General features: G+C 40.8%; 1 protein-coding gene and 1 pseudogene across 2 annotated transcripts in view; one reads left to right on the top strand and one right to left on the bottom strand.

The window, feature by feature from the left end:
- USP34 (ubiquitin specific peptidase 34) overlaps positions 1-21,394 on the top strand; it is a 241,337-nt gene that overhangs the window by 7,501 nt on the left and 212,442 nt on the right. The window lies entirely within an intron of this gene.
- Positions 14,317-16,637, bottom strand: LOC118988413 (sodium/potassium-transporting ATPase subunit beta-3-like; annotated as a pseudogene).

The following is a 21,394-nucleotide window of genomic DNA, read 5'->3' as shown; positions in this document are numbered from 1 at the left end:
CATTTGAAGTGTCTCTCCTGTGCATAACCACTTGAGTTAGAATGCATTCAAGAGTTTTGAATCTAATATTACCCTTGATTAATTCTTTTCTATTGGAGATTCGGTATACTCTTTAGCTGTGAGTGCTTCATTATAATCTGGTTTAGGTTTTTCAAAGTGTCATCTGTAGTATTTGGTGGCAGGAGAAAACTTGACTCCTGTCATTGATTACTTATCTCCTAAAGTAGCTTTGCTTTTTCTCATTTTTTAAGAAGGATACCTGCTTTTTTAGAACAAAATCAAATAGTATAGGAAATAGTAAAATTAGTAGAATTTGAAGCTCTACTTACCAAAGAAATAGTTTGTTATGGTGAACATCTCTTAAATCATTCTTTTCTCTTTCCTCGGACACACTATTTTATGTCAATAAACTAAATACAGTTTACTGCATATCATTTTTTATTAAAGATTTTATTTATTTATCTTTAGAGGGGAAGGGAAGGAGAGAAGGAGAGAAGTATTAATGTATGGTTGCCTCTCGTGAGTCCCCTGCTGGAAACTGGCCTGCAACCCAGGCATGTGCCCTGACTGGGAATTGAACCGCGATCATGTGGTTTGCAGTCTTGCTCTCAATCCACTGAGCTACACCAGCCAGGGCCCACATATCATTTTTATTAATAAGATACAGGCACCTTTCCATGCTTATACGCACTTAAATTATAATTTTTAATGCCTTAAATGTAGTATTCCATTATTGATCACACTGCAACTTAACCAGTCCTTGACTGTCAGGTAGTTGGATTGTTACATGTCTTTGTGTAATTGTCTGATTATCAGCTTGAATATATTGAAATCAGATTGCTGAGTTGCTCATTCAGCATATCTGGGAGGAAATCTGGCAATAGGATAAAACTTAAGAAAAATAAATTTGTCTTCTAACATCAGAGCATTAGTGTGTAGGCTTCATAGTTTTAAAGTGTTTGTTTTGACTCCTAGGTTTTGTGGGTCTGATTTAGCAGTGTTCTGCTTCTAAACCACCTTAAGACAAAATAAGGGTTTTTTGTTTTGTTTTGTTTTTTGTTTTTGAATTCTGGGTAACTTTGCTGCCAAATTCATGAACCATATTTTGATTATTGAGAAAGACTTAGTAACAAATGATGAATATGAGCAAGTAGTAAGAGTACTAGATCAGAATAAATTGAGACTTAAGAATATGTTTATGACAGTAGGGCTTTTTAAGTTGTGTTCAAAGTAACAAAATTGGTAAGGGACAGTACAGTGGTAGTAAAATAGTGTATAATAGGGTATGTAGTTAGCAGAATGTTGTTTTACTCTAATAACACTTTGTTTCCATTTTTCTTCTAAGAGGAGTTCCCAAACTCCTCTTAATACAGGATAAAACATGTATTAAGAGGAAATCTAACTTCCAGATTGATGAGGAATAATGAGAACACCTGACAGAATCTGACGCTATCCTTGTGAAAAAGATGAGATGTATTTTTTTGTTAACCTGCGGAAACTTGATTGATAGCAAGCCACACGATCTTGTCCTTAATTCTTTCCTCTTCAAGATTTTCAGTAATGATCCCTGGCTGGTGTGGCTCAGAGGATTGAGCACTGGCCTGCGAACCAGACAATTGCGGTTTGATTCCCGGTCAGGGCACATGCCTGGGTTGCAGGATAGTTCCCAGCAGGGGACTCACGAGAAGCAACCATACATTGATACTTCTCTCCTTCTCTCCTTCCCTTCTCCTCTAAAGATAAATAAATAAAATCTTTTTTATTTTATTTTTATTTTTATTTTTTTTCTTTTTAAATATATTTTATTGATTATACCATTACAGTTGTTCTATTCCCCCCCTTCAATCCCCTCCACCCACACCCTCCCTCCCCCACCATTCTTCCCCCCGTTAGTTTATAACCACGTGTCTCAAGTTCTTTGGATTCTATATTCTCCCACTATTCTCGTCCTCCCCCCTATCTATTTTCTGCCTACCATCTATGCTATTTTCTGTGCCTTCTCCCCTCTTCTCCCCCTCCCACCCCCCTGTTTCTAACCCTCCATGTGTTCTTCATTTCTATGGTTCCACTCCTGATCTAGCTGTCTTCTTGGTTTGCTTTTGTTTTAGGTGTGGTTGTTAATAACTGTGTGTTTGCTGTCCTTTCACTGTTAATCTTTTTCATCTTCTTTTTCTTATATAAGTCCCTTTAGCATTTCATATAATAAGGGCTTGGTGATGATGAACTCCTTGAACTTGACCTTATCTGAGAAGCACTTTATCTGTCCTTCCATTCTAAATGAAAGTTTTGCTGGATAAAGCAATCTTGGCTGTAGGTCTTTGGATTTCATGACTTGGAATACTTCTTTCCAGCCCCTTCTTGCCTGTAAGGTCTCTTTTGAGAAATCCGCTGACAGTCTGATGGGTACTCCTTTGTAGGTGACTGTCCCCTTATCCCTTGCTGCTTCTAGGATTCTCTCCTTCATTTTGGTCTTGGCTAATGTAATTATGATGTGCCTTGGTGTGTTCCTTCTTGGGTCCAACTTCTTTGGCACTCTCTGAGCTTCCTGGATTTCCTGGAAGTCTATTTCCTTTGCCAGACTGGGGAAGTTCTCCTTTATTATTTGTTCAAATACGTTTTCCACTCGTGGCTGTTTCTTTCCCCCTTCTGGTACCCCTATAATTCGGATGTTGGAACGTTTAAAGATGTCCTGGAGGTTCCTAAGCCTCTCCTCATTTTTTTGAATTCTCATTTCTTCATTCCTTTCTGGTGGGATGTTTTGTTCTTCCTTCTGGTCCATTCCATTGATTTGAGTCCCCGTTTCCTTTCCATCACTATTGGTTTCCTGTGCATCTCCCTTCATTTCAATCAGTGCAGCCCTCACACGTTCCTCTAATTTGTAATTTTGTTCCTCTAATTTGTGACTATAATCAACCAGTTCTCTGAGCATCCTGAGAAATAGTGTCCTGAATTGTGCTTCTGAGAGGCTGGCAATTTCTCGGTCGGTTAGAGTTATTGGCTCTGGGACTTTGAGTTCTTCTTGTGCCATCTTTCGGGTTGTTCGTGCCTGTTCCATAGCAGGATCAGAGCCCTAAAGTGTTCACCAGAGCAGGGCAACTCAGTCGCTGGGTTGTGACGCTGTATGTGGGTGCGGGGTCAAAGAGGGACTCTGGTGTCCAGTCTGCCGCCTGCCGCCCTGGCCCTCACCGGTGCCGAAGGGCAACTAAGTCGCTGAGTTGTGACGCTGTATGTGGGGGTGGGGTCAAAGAGGGACTATGGCATCCTGTCCGCCGCCTGCCGCCACGGCCCTCACCGGTGCCGCAGTTGCTGCCATCACCGGGCCCTCGCGTTTCGTCCCACTGCACGCGAGTGTGCCACCGCCGTCAGCCCTCGCCCCCTGGGGCCTGCGTGGTCTGTCTCACTGTGCGCGAATATGCGCCCGCGGTCTGCCCCGCACCCCAACTGGTTCCCGTCTGCCTGCGCGCCTAGGTCGGGGGGTCTGTCCTGCCCGACCCTGCTTGCTGCTGGCTCCGCCCCTCTTACCATCCCGTTGAACGGTTAGATGTAGTCAGACTTCCGTATAATTCAATTTTCTGTCGTTTGGTTGTGTCTTTGTTTCTCCAAACCTTTGTTGTATTCAAACTTGGTTGTGGGAGAAGGCACAGTGTTTCCACCTATGCCTCCATCTTGGCGGAAGTCTCCAATAAAATCTTTTTAAAAAAATATTTTCAGTAATGAGCCTTGGTTTATAAATTTTTTCTTGAAATAGAATTGGCCCTATTTCAGGGGAATGAGGGCCACCTTGTAATCTTTTCTTCATGTTTCAGAGTGAAAAGCTCATTTTGACCTGTTTTATTAATTGGGGTGTTGCCTAAAACCATTCGGAATATTATATAGATGCTCACAAAGACAATACAGCATGCAATGCTTAAGTATTACAAGCATTGTGCCCAGGTTATAGGAGGTAGTAGTGCAGTGCTTGCGCAGTTGAAATAATACTGTGTTGAATTATACACAATACCATGATGGTAATCTACTTCTGAAGATAATGTAATTTCATAATTCTTCACTGAAACTCAAAAAAAAGTGAGAAATAGAGTGATTTTATTTTTATTAATTCTTTAAAAAATTTTTGTTTATCTATTTTTTAGAGAGAGGGAAAGGGAGGATGAAAGGGAGAGAAACATTGATAGGTTGCCCCTTCCCCCAAGCATATGTCCTGACCAGGAGTTGAACTGGTGACCTTTTGGTTTGTGGCGTGATGCCCAACCCACTGAGCCACACTGGTCAAGGCTAGAATGAATTGAAAAAATTATTTATTTTCACTGGAGAACATGCTTATTGGTTTTAGAGAGAGGGGAAAGGGAAGGAGAGAGGGAAAGAAACATTGACAAGAGAGAGAAACAGCAATTGCTTACCTTCTGTACATACCCTGACCAGTAATCGAACCTGCAACCTTTTGGTGTGTGGGATGACGCTCCAACCAATTGAGCCACCTGGCTATGACCGTGTTGTCTTTTAAACATTTATTTTATTATATATTTTTAAAGGTTTTATTTATTTATTTTTAGAGAAAGGGGAAGGGAGAGAGAAAGTGGTAGAGAAATACTGGTGAGAGAAACATTGATTGGCTGCCTCTTGCACATGCCCAGACCAGGAATCAAACTGGTGACCTTGCACCTTGCAGGATGATGTGCAACCAACTGAGTCACACTGGTCAGGGCCATGCTGTCCTTATTTTTAGAGAGACACTTGCTTATAGAAGTTGGGAAATTCATGAAAAACTGTTAAAGGAACTATGGAGAGACTTATTCTGGGTAAATTGGATTAGTCAAAGTTTCAAGGAAGATGGAAAATTGAACTGGACCTTTAAGTGGTTGGAATAGTTGCTGGGAATGTAGGGAGAACAGTTTACTATGATTTGTGAGGCTCTGTGTGACATATAGCTACTGCTAACCATGTTCTTTGCTTGTTTTGCCTTTTTTTAAATTGATGTTTTTTGCCACCACTGAGCCTTTTATGTATACTTGGAATTTATCACCTTCCTATGCCTTCAAATCTTGACTTAAATGTTATTTTTTCAGAGAGGCCTTTTTTGAAAATCCAATCTACAGTAGTTCTGGTTCTTAACTTTTATAGCACCACAGTTTAGAATTGTGCATTTATTTTTATTTACTTGTTTAATGTCTTTATTTTACAAGGCCATAAGTTCTTTGATCATAACTATCTGTTATATACTTTCACAGTATCCAACATAGTAGGGTTAATACTTACTTGTTCAACTGTGTGGAAAAATACTAAGATGTAGGTGTGTAATGGTAGAGAGGAAAAGGGTAGGCTGGATGTGGTGGTTTTCCATGTTTTCTCAGTTTTCTTGACTACTTTGAATCAGATACTGTTGTTTCTTGCTTTTGTGATGTCCACCTTACTGCCCCCCTCCATAAAAAGGAACTTCATTTCTTCTTTTTTTTAAAGATTGATTTATTTTTAGAGAGAGGAGAAGGGAGGGAGAAAAAGGGAGAGAAACATCCAAACGTGTGGTTGCCTTTCGTGTACCTCCGAGTGGGGACCTGGTCCCCAAGCTAGGCATGTGCCCTGACTGGGGATCGAACTGGCTACCCTTTGATTCTCAAGCTGGCACTCAGTCTCCACTGAGCCACACCAGCCAGGGCTCATTTCTTTTTTTGACACCTCATCTTGTCAGTTTTTAAAAAAAATTATTTCTGGGTATTTCTTGATATTAACATCCTTGGGTTAAAAAATATGATTGGGAATTACTTTTGAACCAGGTAGGACTCTGTCACAAGGACCTGTGAGAAAAACCAGCCAAATAGCAAGAACAAAAGGATTTTTTAAACGTATAACTAAGCATTTCAGGTGTGGACTACTCTTTCTTAATTTATGGATTCATAACAGTGTCAAGACTTCATTTATGTATAGCTTGCTCTGCTGTGCTTCCTTGGTTTTAACATCAGTTTGAGACTTATCATGGTAGCAGAAATGCCTGTTGTACCATCTTTATACCACGGTGTTTTGAATTACTCTACAGAGAGGAAAAGAGAGAATCTCTTTAGAAACATACTGTACGACAACAAAGAAGCTTCTTTTTCCAAAACTTCGATAGCAAGTGGCACTTCTTATGTCATTGGCCTTATTCCTGAAAGAGTTCAAAGAGTATGGGTTTTGGTTGGCCTGAACTGTTTATGACCCATTCCTGAAGCTGATCCCACCCAAGCTTCATAGCTAAAAAAGTTGGTGTTTCTCAAAAAGAAATTTGGCATTCTGTGGCCATGAGGAAGGTGAAGATGTTCCTACAGGTATGTAGTAGATTGTGCTACACTGGGAAAAATTTTTTTGCAGTTTTACAACTTTTTTTTGATAATGAGTGGTTCTCGTCCACATTGGCTGTATGTAGATTTTTGAAAGTGGCGACAGGTACATAGGTAACCAGCTAACAGTTTTGGTGAATCCTCATGTTCTCTGGACAACTGAATGGGAATACAGTATGGGACATTTCTTTTTACTTTATTTATTTATTTATTTTAAATCCTTACCCAAGAATATGTTTATTTTTAGAGGGGGGAGGAGAGAGAGAACACATTGTTGAGGGAGAGAAACACTGAAATATTAATTAATGTTTATTCCTGTGTATTCCCTGGTGGGGGATTGAATCTGCAACCTACTATGTGCTCTGACTGGGAATCAAACCCACAACTTTTGGTGTATGGGACAGTGCTCCAACCAACTGAGCCACTAACCCAGGGCCAGTGTGGCACATTTCTTAATTCCTTTGACCCAGACACCTTTGTGGAGCCTGGTGTCAGTGTATATAAATCTGGAGTTCCCTTCTCCTTCATGGAAGATTTCTGGATCTCTTTGAGTGTCTGAATAGCATGCTTCTTGAAGCCCACTCTTTGGATACACTGGTGAATGTTGATGGTGCATTCTCTGGTCACTAACTCATTGTTTGAGGGAGCCATTCTACTGGGCCCAGGTTTGAAAGTTGAAAACCATTAAACAATTTTTTTTAATACTTACTGATTTTAGAGAGGGAGGGAGGGACAATGCTCTATCCAACATACTACACAGCCAGGGCCTGAAAACCATTTTAATGTTACATTTACTAAATTGATTATTTTGTGTGTTTCCTTAATTCTTTATGTTTAAATACTTTTTCAATATATAACAAAAATAGTGTTTAACATATGTACCATTGTGTGGGACACTGGTAGGTATGAAAATACATTTCGGTGCATAGCTTCTCTTAAGAAAGGTTAGAATCCAGTACAGGTGAGGCAGCAGGATAGTAGTCGAGGGAGTGATCTCTGAAATCTGACTGACCTGAATTCAGGTCCTGTTTCTGTCATTTATTAGGTGTTTGCCTGTGATTAAGTTCTCTTATCTCTTAGTGCCTTCTTTCTTATTTGGAAATGAGGATAATACCCAAAATACACTCCTGATAGGGATTTTGTGTGGATTAAGAATGCAATCAAGTCTTAACAATTAACAATACCAGCATAAGAAATACACAAAAACTGTGCTGGCTGGTGTGGCATAGTGGGTTGAGAGCCAGCCTGTGAACTGAAAGGTTGCTGGTTCCATTCCCAGTCAGGGCACATGCCTGGGTTGCAGGCCATGCCCCTGGTTGGAGGCATACAAGAGGCAACCAATTGTTGTTTCTCTGCCTCTCTTTCTCCCTACTTCCCCTCTCTTTCAAAAAATAAATAAAAATCTTAAAAAAAACAACAGGTACGAGAAGAGAAATTTCATAAAGTATATGTTGCTGAAGTACAATGTGAGGAATTTAGTTTTTGGTAAGATTGGATGGAGAAGTCTGTGGAATTGATAGAATTTAAGTTGACCTTTGAGCAATTTTTAAAAAATTGTTGGAATTGGAAAAATGGTTATTTTAGTAAACATTTTGTAGAAAAAGTGAACATAGTTTGTCTTTTTTGAAACTTTCATGAAGAGTGATCTCTGGTTTTTTATTTCCTTCCATTTCCTCTAGGACTTGGTTTTTCAACTTTTCACAATTCCGCTCTAGTGTTTTAACTTCTCAAGTTTCTGAGATCTGGCTTCTGCTTTTGAATAAAAACTATATTGTCCGAGGTCACCAGTGGCCTCATGTTTACCAAAGCAAATGGAGAGGTTTTCTCTAACTTTTCACAGTGACCTATTGGATTTCCCTTTTGGTTTCACTATATATATTTTTTTTTTCTTTTTTGCCAATGGATGTAATATATGTGATCAGTGTAGAAAGCTTTAGAAACACTGACATAAGACTTGGAGGTATAGGTAGACATGCTTTGCCTTATCTCACAATCACAAAAAGAATTACACCTAAACCTCAAAACAAATAAAACCCAGAACTGTCAGGAAATCCAACTGTATGGAAGTCTGACAACTGAGGATTTAATGCTTTTTCTCTTTTTTTCCTTTATTGAGATGATTCTAAGATATTTATCTTTGATTCTATCAATGATGTATTGTTTGTTGATTTGTGTCTGATGAGCCATCTTTGTATCCCAGGGATGAATCCCAGCTTAGTCATGGTATATGATCCTTTTAATGTGCCATTGAGTTTGGTGTGTTAGAATTTTATTGAAGAATTTTAGCATCTGTATTAATTAGGTATATTGACCCGTAGTTTTCTTTCCTTGATGTATTTTTTTCTGGCTCTGGTGTCAGAATAATGCTGTCTTTGTAAAATTAGTTTGGGAATATTCCCTCCTTTCCAGTTTTTTTGGAAGAGGTTGAAAAGGATTGGTGTTATCCTTTTAATGTTTGGTAGAATTCACTACTGAAACCTTCTGGTCTTGGGCCTTTTTTTTTGTTGTTGAAAGGTTTTGATGACTGATTCAATCCCCTTACTCATTATTGGTCTGTTCAGATTTTCTGTTCCTTCATGATTCAGTCTTTGTAGGTTGTAGTTTCTAGAGACTTTTACTGTTTTAGGTTGCTCAATTTGTTGGCTTATAATTGTTTTTAATAACCCTTATGATCTCTGATATCAATTCTCATACTTCAGTTGTCTGCTCTCTCATTTCTGATTTTATTTGCCTGTTCTGTCTTTTTTTCTTAGTCTAGGTAAAGATTTTTCCATTTAAAAAACCTTTAAAAAAACCTAGCTTTTAGTTTCATTGGTTTGTTTCTTCATGTCTCTATTTTTATTTTTGTTGTGATTTTTGTTATTTTGCTTCTTCTGCTAATGTTGGGCTTAATTCTTTTTCTAGTTCTTCGAGGTGTGAAGTTAGGTGTTTGAGATCTTTTTTTCTTAATATTGCATTTATAAGTTTCTCTCTTAGAACTATTTTTGTTGCATACCATAAGTTTCGGTATGTTGTTTTTATTTTGGGGTGTCTCAAGATTTATTTTTTGATTCCCTTTTGACAGCTTTTTTGATTCATTGGTTTTTCAGAAGTACATTAAGTACACTAATATCCACAAGTACGTGAAATTTCCAGCTTTCCTCCTTTTACTGATTTGTTTTATATAGCATTATGGTTGGAAAAGATACTAGGTATGATTTCAGTCCTGTATTTACTACAGCTTGTTTTGTGACCTAACATATGGTCTATCCTGGAGAATATTCTCTGTACACTTGAGGGGAATGTGTGTTCTGCTATTGTTGGATGGAATGTTTGGTATATGTCTGGTAGGGTCCTGTGTCCTAAAGAATTGTCGAAGTCTATTATTTTCTTGCTAATTTTCTGTGTGATCTATCCATTGCTGAAAGTGGGATATTGAGGTGCCTTCCTATAATTATAATGTTTGTGTGTTTCTTTTATCTAATAGTATTTGCTTAGTATATTTAGATACTCTGTGTTAGGTGTATATATACTTATTGTTGTACCCTCTTGATTAATTGAACCTTTTGTCATTATATGATAAGAGACTTGGCCTAAAGTCTTTTTTCCCCCGCTATTATAAATAAAGGTACGCCTTTCTTTTTGTGTTTATTTGTGTGGAATGTATTTTTCCATCTCTTCACTTTGAGCCTGTATGAGTCCTTAAAATTGTAGTGAGTCTTTTGCAGGCAATGTCTAGTTGAATCTTGTTTTTCTTTTCTTTCTTTTATTTTTTAAAAATCATTGCAGCCTGACTGTGCCTTTGATTAGAGAATTTATTTCATTTATGTTGCAAGTAATTATTTATAGGTAAGGATTTACTACTGTCATTTTATTGTTTTCTGGCTGTTTTGTAGTTCCTACTTTTCCTTCTTTCCTCTTTTGGTATCTTTCTATGTGAATTAATGATTTCCTTAATGGTATGCTTTGATTCTCTCCTCTATATTTTGTGTATCTACTGTAGGTTTTTGCTTTGCTGTTACCATGAGACTTACATAAAACATAGATAGGATAGTCCATTTTATGCTGATAACAAATTTGATGGTATACAAAAACTCATTACTTTTTTAGTTTTATCCCCAATATGTTTTGTTTTTGATAGCACAATTTACATCTTTTTATTTTGTGTATCCATTAACAAATTATTATAGCTATAGTTAATTTTAATACTTTTGTCTTGTAACCTTTATGTTATAGTTAAGTAATTGAAATATACTGCATCATATTGTTGCAGTAATAGAGTATTCAGGATTTGATTATGTACTTTATCAGTGTTTTGTATTTCACATGGTAGTGTCCTTTCATTTCAGCTTGAAACATACTTGTCAACATTTCCTTCAAAGCAGATCTACTCTCTCTGCGTTTGTCTGGGAAAGTCTTTATTTCCTTAATTTTTCATTAATTCCTGAAAGGCAGCTTTCCTGGTGAAGTATTCTTGGCTGGCAGTTTTTTTTCAGCACCTGAATATATCATCCCATTATCTCTGGACTTGTAAGATTTCTGCTGAGAAGTCTGATTGCCTTAAGGCGATTTTCTTGTATGCAGAATTTTGTTTTTCTCTTTTAAATAGTTTTATTGTAATGTGTATTGGAGTTTTTTTGAGGTTATACTTTTTGGAAACTGTGAGTTTCATAAAGTTGGATGTTCAGATCTGTTCCCAGATTTGGGAACTTCTCAGCTATTTAAAAAATTATTAGTTAAATTTTTAGAGAGAGGGAAAGGGAGGGAGAAAGAGAGGGAGAGAAACATTGGTCAGTTGCTTCTAGTATGCACCCTGACCAGGGACTGAACCTGCAACCTGTCACTTTGTAGGATGACACCCAACCAACTGAGCCACACTAGTTAGGACTCCTTGAAGTCTTGAGTTGCTGTTTTTGCTGCAGACTGGCTTTGGGAGACAGACTACCTGACAGACTACCTTCTGTCAGGTGTTAGGAATTGAGGCTTTCTCAGGCTCTTATGTGGATATACTGGCTCTTCATTTCCTATACTCCCTTGGAGGGAATTTTAAAGATTGTATGCCTTCTCTCTCTTTTTTAAAAATATATTTTATTGATTATACCATTACAGTTGTTCTATTCCCCCCCTTCATTCCCCTCCACCCGAACACTCCCTCCCCCACCATTCTCTCCCCCTTAGTTTATAACCACGTGTCTCAAGTTCTTTGGATTCTATATTTCCCCCACTATTCTCACCCTCCCCCCTAACTATTTTCTACCTACCCTCTATGCTACTTATTATCTGTACCTTCTCCCCCCTTCTCCTCCTCCCACTCCCCTGTTGCTAACCCTCCATGTGTTCTTCATTTCTATGGTTCCACTCCTGATCTAGCTGTCCTCTTGGTTTGCTTTTGTTTTTTTAGGTGTGGTTGTTAATAACTGTGAGTTTGCTGTCCTTTCACTGTTAACATTTTTCATCTTCTTTTTCTTATATAAGTCCCTTTAGCATTTCATATAATAAGGGCTTGGTCATGATGAACTCCTTGAACTTGACCTTATCTGAGAAGCACTTTATCTGTCCTGCCAGTCTAAATGAAAGCTTTGCTGGATAAAGCAATCTTGGCTGTAGGTCTTTGGATTTCATGACTTGGAATACTTCTTTCCAGCCCCTTCTTGCCTGTAAGGTCTCTTTTGAGAAATCAGCTGACAGTCTGATGGGTACTCCTTTGTAGGTGACTGTCCCCTTATCCCTTGCTGCTTCTAGGATTCTCTCCTTCATTTTGGTCTTGGCTAATGTAATTATGATGTGCCTTGGTGTGTTCCTTCTTGGGTCCACCTTCTTTGGCACTCTCTGAGCATCCTGGATTTCCTGGAAGTCTATTTCCTTTGCCAGACTGGGGAAGTTCTCCTTTATTATTTGTTCAAATAAGTTTTCCATTCATGGCTGTTTCTTTCTCCCTTCTGGTACCCCTATAATCCGGATGTTGGAACATTCAAAGATGTCCTGGAGGTTCCTAAGCCTCTCCTCATTGTTTTTGAATTCTCATTTCTTCATTCCTTTCTGGTTGGATGTTTCGTTCTGCCTTCTGGTCCATTCCATTGATTTGAGTCCCAGTTTCCTTTCCATCGCTATTGGTTTCCTGTGCATCTCCCTTCATTTCAATTAGTTTAGCCTTCATATGTTCCTCTAATTTGTGACTATAATCAACCAGTTCTGTGAGCATCCTGATAAACAGTGTCTTGAATTGTGCTTTTGAGAGGCTGGCAATTTCTCGGTTGCTGAGAGTTATTGGCTCTGGGACTTTGAGTTCTTCTTGCGCCATCTTTTGGGCTGTTCATGCCTGTTCCGTAGCAGGATAGGAGCCCTAAACTGTTCACTAGAGCAGGGCAACTCAGTCGCTGGGTTGTGACGCTGTATGTGGGGGCGGGGTCAAAGAGGGACAATGGCTTCCCTCTGCTGACTGCCACCATGTCCCCCACCGGCACCGCAGCCACCACCGTCACCAGGCCCACGCTTTTCGTTCCACTGCACAAGAGTGTGCCACCGCCGTCAGCCCTCCACCACTGGGTTCACCCCTGGGGGGCCTGCGTGGTCCGTCTCACTGTGCGCGAATGTGCGACCACGGTCAGTCTGCCCCACACCCCGACTGGTTCGGGGCTGTCTGCGCGTCTGGGTCGGGGGATCTGTCCTGCCTGACCCTGCTCTGCTGCTGGCTCCGCCCCTCTTACCGTCCCCGTTGAACGGTTAGTGGTTGTTGGACTTCCGTATAACTCAATTTTCTTTTTTTTGCTGTGTCTTTGTTCTGCAAATCTTTGTTGTATTCAAACTTGGTTGTGGGAGAAGACACAGTGTTTCCACCTATGCCTCCATCTTGGCGGAAGTCTCTCTGTATGCCTTCTCTTGATCATGCAGAGCTAGGTTGAGTGCTGACAGCCTCTGGTTTGCTTTCTCTAATATGGTCTTGAATTCTCAAGTTTGTATGCTCTCTCTCAGTCCTGCAGAGTTGGGACGCCTTTCTGAACATGCTCACTAGCTGTCTGCAAAGGCTTGACCATGTTGCTCCTAAGGGTGCACTCAGGGAGCCAGCCATGGGGATGAGAGTGTGTGTGGGTGAAGTATATGGGATGTAGGGTGTCCCCATTTGCCAGTTGGGAGCATCTTCAGACAAGGTGGCTTGTGGTTGGTTGTCCTGCATTGCATTTAGTATGATCCATGTGCTCTTTTTTGTTCTCTGAGAGCCCTGCTACTCCCTGCTCCCCAGTCATGTAATATATCTCAAGATTCTGTAGGGAGAGAAAAAAATGGGTCTCTTTGGCAGTAAAACCTGCACAACTGGGGAAATTGGGCACTTACACATTCTCGCTTCACCTTTGGGAGTGATCACAGACTGAGAGGATCTTTCTTGGCACCGTGTTGTGCACCTTGAGGCCACAGGTAAAATGAAACTATTCCTTTTACCCTCTTTATTGTGTCCAAACTTGGAGTTTTTTTGTTCCAGTGGTGTGCTGGAACTTTTCTGCTGGACTCCCACATTTGGTTGTCTGTGGGTGATTTTCAAAATCAGTGTGTTTTGGGAGGAGGGTGATAGGAAACTCTTATATTACTATTTTGATAACATCAGTCTTTATTGATATGCTTTATGCCACCCAATCTTAGATTCATCTTTTATATAATTTTATTAAAATGAAATAGCCCTGGCTATTGGTTGATGTGGTTCAGTGGATTGAGTGCTGGCCTACAAACCAAAGGGTCACTAGTTCAATTCCCAGTCAGGGCAAGTGTTTGGGTTGTGGGCCAGGTACCCAGTAGGGGGCATGGGAGAGGCAACCACACATTGATGTTTCTTTCTCTCTTGCTCCCTCCTTTCCCCTCTTTCTAAAAATAAAACAAATTAAAAAATGGAAATAAACTTTGTATACTGTAATATTTGTATCTGGCATTTCTTTCACTTAGCATATAGTTAAGTTTTTTTCATGTTTCTAATTAGTTTATCAGTAGTCAGTGACTTTTTTTTTAACTTTTCAAATCCACTTTTCTTTTCCTCTTCACACACAACTTCACTCGTGTTTTTGCAGCTGTAAAGTCACTTTGTATTTGTCAGTTACCAGTTAAAACTTGAACCCCTAAAACTTTTCTAGCATCAAATATGACAGTTAACCAATGTTAAATCTATAAAATATTTACATGGTACAGCACATTAAGCTTTAGACACTTGGCAAATTAAATAACATAAAAATAGGATAAGACACCCACTTTCAGAATCAGGTGTTTACAGTCCCTATCTGGTGACTATACAATGACTCCCAAAGGCAGCAGAGGCAACAGGCAGTTACTTCAGGGGACATTGAACACTATGATCTGGATGCATATTATAATGTTACCCTAGTGTCATGTAGCACCTCACCTCTCTCTCAGGCTGTCTCATAATTCTAGAATGTCAGGTCCAGCTGATACAAAATGAAGACAGACAACACAACATTTACCCTGTGGACATATTCTGACTCCTACTATGCACACATTGTGGTTTTGAATGCATCTCTTCCTGAAAACTTGTCATAGTCATGGTTTTTCAGGTTGGGTGGTCTAACTGTAACCGAGCAGACAGGGGCCTGTTCTCATGGCACCTTGATGTATGACCCAACAATTAGTATTGGAAGAAACAGGTTTTTATTTACAATATTCTAACCTTGGGGGTGCTGAGAGCACTTAAAGCTCGGAACCCTGTTCTTCCCTGAGACCCAGCACTTCCCTTGCTCCCCAAAAAGCTAAAAGCCAAAGCCAAGCCCAGTAGTTCCTCATATTCTTATCTATGCTGAAGCCCGCTGTGCAGTCTCACAGCAGCTGTAGTTCAGGATCTGGGATAGGTTGTCATCAGCCTCCATGTTATAGTCCAGGAATACATGCGCTGTGTTATAGGGCATCTTAGTGAAGTCCAGGAAAGGCACAAGTACCAAGAGTCCAGCTAAGAGTCCAGGTCTGCAAAGCAACAGGTGTCTTGCAAGGCCAGGGTCCTTGATGGCTTCGGAATCAGCTAGAGCAGGCATAATCAGAGCAGCAGTATGTTTCCTTCCTTAGTCTACAACAGGCCACAATGCAGGATCTTGACTACAAACTACATAGCTGCTTCTTCACATTGCTCTTCTTCCTCATGCCTCCCTGCTTACTATGCCCTTTCCAAACCACATGGAAGCTCCCTCATGGCTGCCTGCCCTTAGTTTTAAATGCTGACAGAGGGCTTCCTGCATGACCTCCTGTGAGGCTCCTCCCATGATGAGCTACATTGCCGGTTTCATGTTGTTTTAAATACCTTCACTCTGCTGCCATCCTTAGGGCACTGAGACTCAGTGACCCAGGAGCTCTGCCTCCCTGCCTCTCATGCAGGTGCTGTACAAACCCCTGGCTGTATCATGAGTCACTATACATTCTGAAAGTCATATACATACCTTTTGCCCCAACGTGGAAGCACAGCTTCCCATCAGGAAAGACACAGCTATCCACTTGTCATTGTAATGCAAAGTATCTCCCCTCTTCCCATTCCCCAACCAAGGGCTATGGGGGATTTTCTCCCCCTTGCTCTGCATCCCATTACACAACATTCTTGCACTTGACTGTTACTTCTTTTGGGGTACTGCTAGCACCAAAGCCAAACTGGATAGCAACTAATGGCTCTAGATAGTCTACATGCAGTTTCTTCCTATAATATGGAAAATATTTCAAGTCTAGATTTCCCAGGGGAGGATAAGCTGATGGAGTTGTGTTTTCACCCTTAGAAATAGAGCATTCTAACCTCAGTTCTCCTTGAGGCTTTAATCCAATTATTTTGTTCATTTTCACAAGAATATAGTGTTGGCCACTAGAGTAACCAGAGTCAGGATCATCAACCCCACTGCATTCTTGAAGTGAGGCAAGTGGAAACTGACATGCTTTGTAGACTGGATCCTTTTGTTCAAAGAGTATTCCATCAGGATAGACTATGAGATTCTTCTGTAAAGCATATGGCATTGAAATTTAAGTTCTTCAATGTGCCCTTTATAGGACTGTGGTTCAGACATATTGAATAAATACTTCAACACCAACACTGGTTTTGGAAAAACCGTCAGTCTTGGACCTAGAAATCTAGTCAAAATATTTTGGAACCTCATCGTTTAGAGTCTGAAGCATAATCTATTGTGAATATGAAGTGTAGTCAGAAACCCACAAAAGACTAAGTAGAAAAGCAAGATCAGATGTCAGCCCTTAGTGGTGTGTTTCACAAACTCTCCCTTGGTCTGGTTGTAGATGAAGAGCTTCCACTTGGCCAGGCTCTGGTTGAAGGACTTCTTGTCCATCTTTGTCATGGTGTGTGTGCCTACTGTGAGGGGAGCGGTGGCCCCAGGGGTGGAGGCAGCACTGAGGTGGGTTGAGGCTCAAGCAGCGCAACTCCTCACTGTGAGGAGCTCCTCAACCGACTGCACTGCACGGAGCTGGACCACTAGCTTCGTGTTTCCTGTATTAGTAGTCTGTGGCTTTTAAAGAATCACTGAATAGAATAACATGTGTAGATACAGTATAGTTAAAAAAAATCAATCGCCTCTTTGAACTCTTGGTTTGTTGCTAGTTTGAGGTTCTTTTATTTTTATTTTTTGCACATTTTCTCAGAGAGGAAGGGGGGAGAGAGTGAGAAATACCCATGTGAAAGAGAAACATTGATTGTTTGCCTCACATATGCACCCCGACTGGGGATTGAACCTGCAACCTAGGCATATGCTCTGACCAGGAATTGAACCTGTGACCTTTCTATGTACCAGACGATGCTCCAACCAAGTGAGTCATCCCAGTCAGGGTCCTAGTTTGAGGTTCTTTGAATAAATTGTTGTTTTGTTCATTTTGCTTTTCATGTTTGTGTGGTTACCTGCCTGTAGTAATTCTGTAGATTCTGGCTGCTCTGCAGTTTGTAATCACTGACGTGCCCATTTATTTAAAAAATAAAAAATATATATGTATATACTTTTTGCTTATTTTTTATTTTTTTCTTTTACATCCTCCCCTCCCCTATTTTTATTTATTTTTAAATTATATTTTATTGATTATGCTATTCAATTGTCCTGACTTTTCCTTTTTTGTCCTCTCCACCCAGAGCCCTTTACTTCTTCAGGTAATTCCCTCACCATTGTTCATGTCCATTGGGCATGCTTGTAAGTGCTTTGGCTGTTCCATTCCCTATAGTGTGCTTTTACATCCCCATGACTGTTCTGTAACTATTTGTGTTTCTTAACACCCTCACCTCTTCACCCATTTTCCCCTTCTGCCCTCCCCCCTCCCATCTGGCAATCACCTGGTAACTAACTTTTTTTCTGTTGGTGCTTTTAGGGTCTCTCTTTATCTTTAACCTTTGGCCTTTTAATTATGGTGTGTCTTGGAATGGGCCTCTTTGCATCTCTCTTGTTTGGGATGCTCAGTGCTTCCTGGACTTGAATGTGTTATTTCCTTCACCAAATTAGGGAAGTTTTCTTTCACTATTTTTTCAGATAGATTTCCAGTTTCTTCTTTCTCTTCTCCCAATGGCACTTCTGTGATGTGAGTGTTGAACCTCTTGTAATTGTCCCAGAGGCTCTTCAATACTATCCTCATTTTTTGGATTCTTTTCTCTTGTTCTGTGTGGTTGTTTTTTGCTTCTGTATGTTCCAAATCATTGACTTGATTCTTGGCTTTGTCTATTCTACTATTGTTGCCCTATAAATGGTTCTTTATTTCAACTAGTATATCATTTCTGACTGGATCTTTTTTATGCTGTTGAGGTCTTAACACAGTTCCTTGAGCATCCTTATACACAGTGTTTCGAACTCTGCATTTAATAGATTGTTTATCTCCATTTCATTTTAGCTCTTTTTCTGGAGTGTTGATCTGTTCTTTCATTTGGGTCCTGTTTGTCTGCTAGTTTTGGCAGCTTCTCTGTGTTTGTGTCTATGTATTATGTAGAGGTGCTTCGACACCTCTAGCCTAATGTAGTAGGTATCCTGCAGGATCCAGTGGCACAGCCTTCCCTATCACCCAGGTTGGGTACTCGATCTGCCTTTGGTGTGGGCTGAGTACACCGTCCTCTTGTAGTTGAGCCTTGGTTGCTGTTGGCAGATCAATGGGAGGGATTCACCCAGGCTAGTCAGCTGTAAGGACTGGCTATGACCACTGACCACCAACCTCTGCTCTCTGTGAAGGATGAGGTGGGCAGGGGCAGGGTGATAGTGCTGCTCTGTAGCTGTCCACTGGGTGTGCTAGCCCTGGGGTTTCCCTGGTGGTGCAGGCCAAAGTAAGCTCCCCACCCATGTTTTGCTGAGGGTACCCTGCTTGAGCTGTAAAGCAATCTGTGATGGCTGCTGCTTATGCTGGGCTGGGAGATTCCCAGGTAAAACCAAACTGTGACTATAATTTGGCTGTCCCGAGGGCTCACTGAAGCCAGCTGTTGCTTGTTTGAAGGATTTAGGAGTCATACCAGCCTTTCATATGGAAAAACAGCTTGGGTGGGCCTGTAAATTGGGTGGGGCAGAGCCTCTTGGTATTTCTAGGGTGGGTCAAACAGTGTTAGGTCATGGCTTCTCGGATATGGCACCAGTTTACTGGCTCTTTGGGGGGTGGATTTAGCAAAGGGACAGTGGCATCTGCTCAGTCTGATGCCAGTCAATTCAGTTTCTCCCTGTATAGATAGCACTGATGTCTTTCAAGCTGCTATCCCAGTGCTGGAGCTCAAAGGAGTGAGTCTGAGTAGGTCAGTCTGTGTGTGGGTTCTTTAATAGGAACTCCAGAAGTTTCTTCTGACTCAATCCCCACTGGTTTTTGCGGCTAGAAGTTGTGGGACTTATCTTCCTGGCACTGGAAGCCTGAGCGGGGGTGGGGGGGGCTTGTGTGGGTCTGGGATTCCTTTCTTCTGAGGTACGCCTCCCAAATTTTTACCCGCCAAATTTTATGCATCTGGGCCCCTCCTACCAGTCTGGATGGATGTGGTTTCTTTAATTCCATAGTTGTCAGACTTCTATTCAGCTCTATTTCTGACGCTCCTGGGTGATGGTTGTTCTGTCTTTCAGTTGTAATTTAAAAAATGTATATTTTATTGATTATGCCATTACAGTTGTTCTATTTTCCCCCTTCATTCCCCTCCACCCTGCACACCCCTCCCCCACCATTCCCCCCTTTAGTTTATGACCATGTGTCTCAAGTTCTTTAGATTCTATATTTCCCCTACTATTCTTGCCCACCCCCCTGTCTATTTTCTACCTACCATCTATGCTACTTATTTTCTGTACCTTCTCCCCCCTTATCCTCTGTTGCTAACCCTCCATGTGATCTTCATTTGTATGGTTCCGCTCCTGATCTAGCTGTTTTCTTGGTTTGCTTTTGTTTTAGGTGTGGTTGTTAATAACTGTGAGTTTGCTGTCCTTTCACTATTCATATTTTTCATCTTCTTTTTCTTAGATAAGTCCCTTTAACATTTCATAAAATATGGGCTTGGTGATGATGAACTCCTTGAACTTGACCTTATCTGAGAAGTACTTTATCTCCCTTCCATTCTAAATGAAAGCTTTGCCTGGATAGAGCAATCTTGGATGGAGGTCCCTGCCTTTCATGACTTGGAATACTTCTTTCCAGCCCCTTCTTGCCTGTAAGGTCTCTTTTGAGAAATCAGCCAACAGTCTGATGGGAACTCCTTTGTAGGTTACTGTCTCCTTATCTTTTGCTGCTTCCAGAATTCTCTCCTTCATTTTAATCTTGGCTAATGTCATTATGATGTGCCTTGGTGTGTTCTTTCTTGGGTCCAAGTTCTTTGGGACTCTCTGAGCTTCCTGGATTTCCTGGAAATCTATTTCCTTTGCCAGACTGGAGAAGTTCTCCTTTATTATTTGTTCAAATATGTTTTCCACTCGTGGCTGTTCCTTTTCCCCTATAATTCAGATGTTGGAACATTTAAAGATGTCATGGAGGTTCCCAAGCCTCTCCTCATTTTTTAAAATTCTTGGTTCTTCATATTTTTCTGTTTGGTCATTTCTTTCTTTCTTCTGGTCCACTCCCTTGATTTGAGTCCCAGTTTCCTTTCCATCGCTATTGGTTTCCTGTGCATTTCCCTTCATTTCACTTAGTGTAGCTTTCATTTATTCCTCTAATTTGTGACTAAAATCGACCAGTTCTGTGAGCATCCTGATCACCAGTGTTTTCAACTGTGCATCTGATAGGTTGGCTATTTCTTGGTCGCTTAGAATTATTGGCTCCGGGGCTTTGAGTTCTCCTTGAACCATGTTTTGGTCTGTCTGCACCTGTTATGTATGAGGAGCGGAGCCTTAGATGTTCACCAGGGAGGGGCAACTCAGTCGCTGGGTTGTGATACTGTATGTGGGGGTGGGGTTCAAGAGGGGCAATGGCAGTCCCCTCTGCTGCTTCCCGCTGCTGGGGCCTGAGCAGTCTGTCTCACTGCCTGCTCCTTGGCTGGTTTATCTGCACGTGAATGTGTGACCGCAGTCATCCTGCTGCCTTGTGCCCTTACTGGGTCCGCCTGTTGCTACCCTACACCTGGGATCCGCCCATGGCTGCCTGTGCACCTGGGTGCAGAGATCTTTCCTGCCTGATCCTGCTCGGCTACTGGCTCTGCCCCTCTTACCAGTCTGGGTGAATGGTTTGTTGTTGTCGGACCCGTTTAGTTCAGTTTTCTGTGTTTTGGCTGTGTTTTTGTTACTGAAACTTTGTTGACTTTAAACTTGGTTGTGAGAGCAGGCACAGTGTTTCCACCTATGCCTCCATCTTGGCGGAAGTCCTCCTTATTTTTATTTTTAAAGGTGTCTTTTCTAGAGTCATTGCTCAGTCAGGATAGCTTGGTGGTTTTTCTGTTTTTTGTTTTTTTTTTCTTAAAATTAATTTCATCTGTAGATCCCCATCTCCTCCCCCCCCCCTTGCTATTTATTTGTTGAAGAAACTACTGATTCCATAGATCATTTAACCTGTAGAAGTTTTTCAGTCTAGCTATTCTTGATTGTATCTTTGTTGTGGGTTTTTTTTTAATTTATTTATTTTTAGAGAGAGGGGAAGGGAGGGAGAAAGAGAGGGAGAGAAGCATCAGTGTGAGAGAAAAATATTTCTCAGGTTGCTTCTTGCATGTCCCCAACTGG

The sequence above is a fragment of the Sturnira hondurensis genome, unplaced genomic scaffold, assembly GCF_014824575.4.
Source record: "Sturnira hondurensis isolate 20B ecotype Veracruz unplaced genomic scaffold, ASM1482457v3 Scaffold0006413, whole genome shotgun sequence".
Taxonomy (NCBI): Eukaryota; Metazoa; Chordata; class Mammalia; order Chiroptera; family Phyllostomidae; genus Sturnira; species Sturnira hondurensis.
Note: the sequence above shows the minus strand (reverse complement) of the source record. Positions and strands in the feature narration are given on the sequence as shown.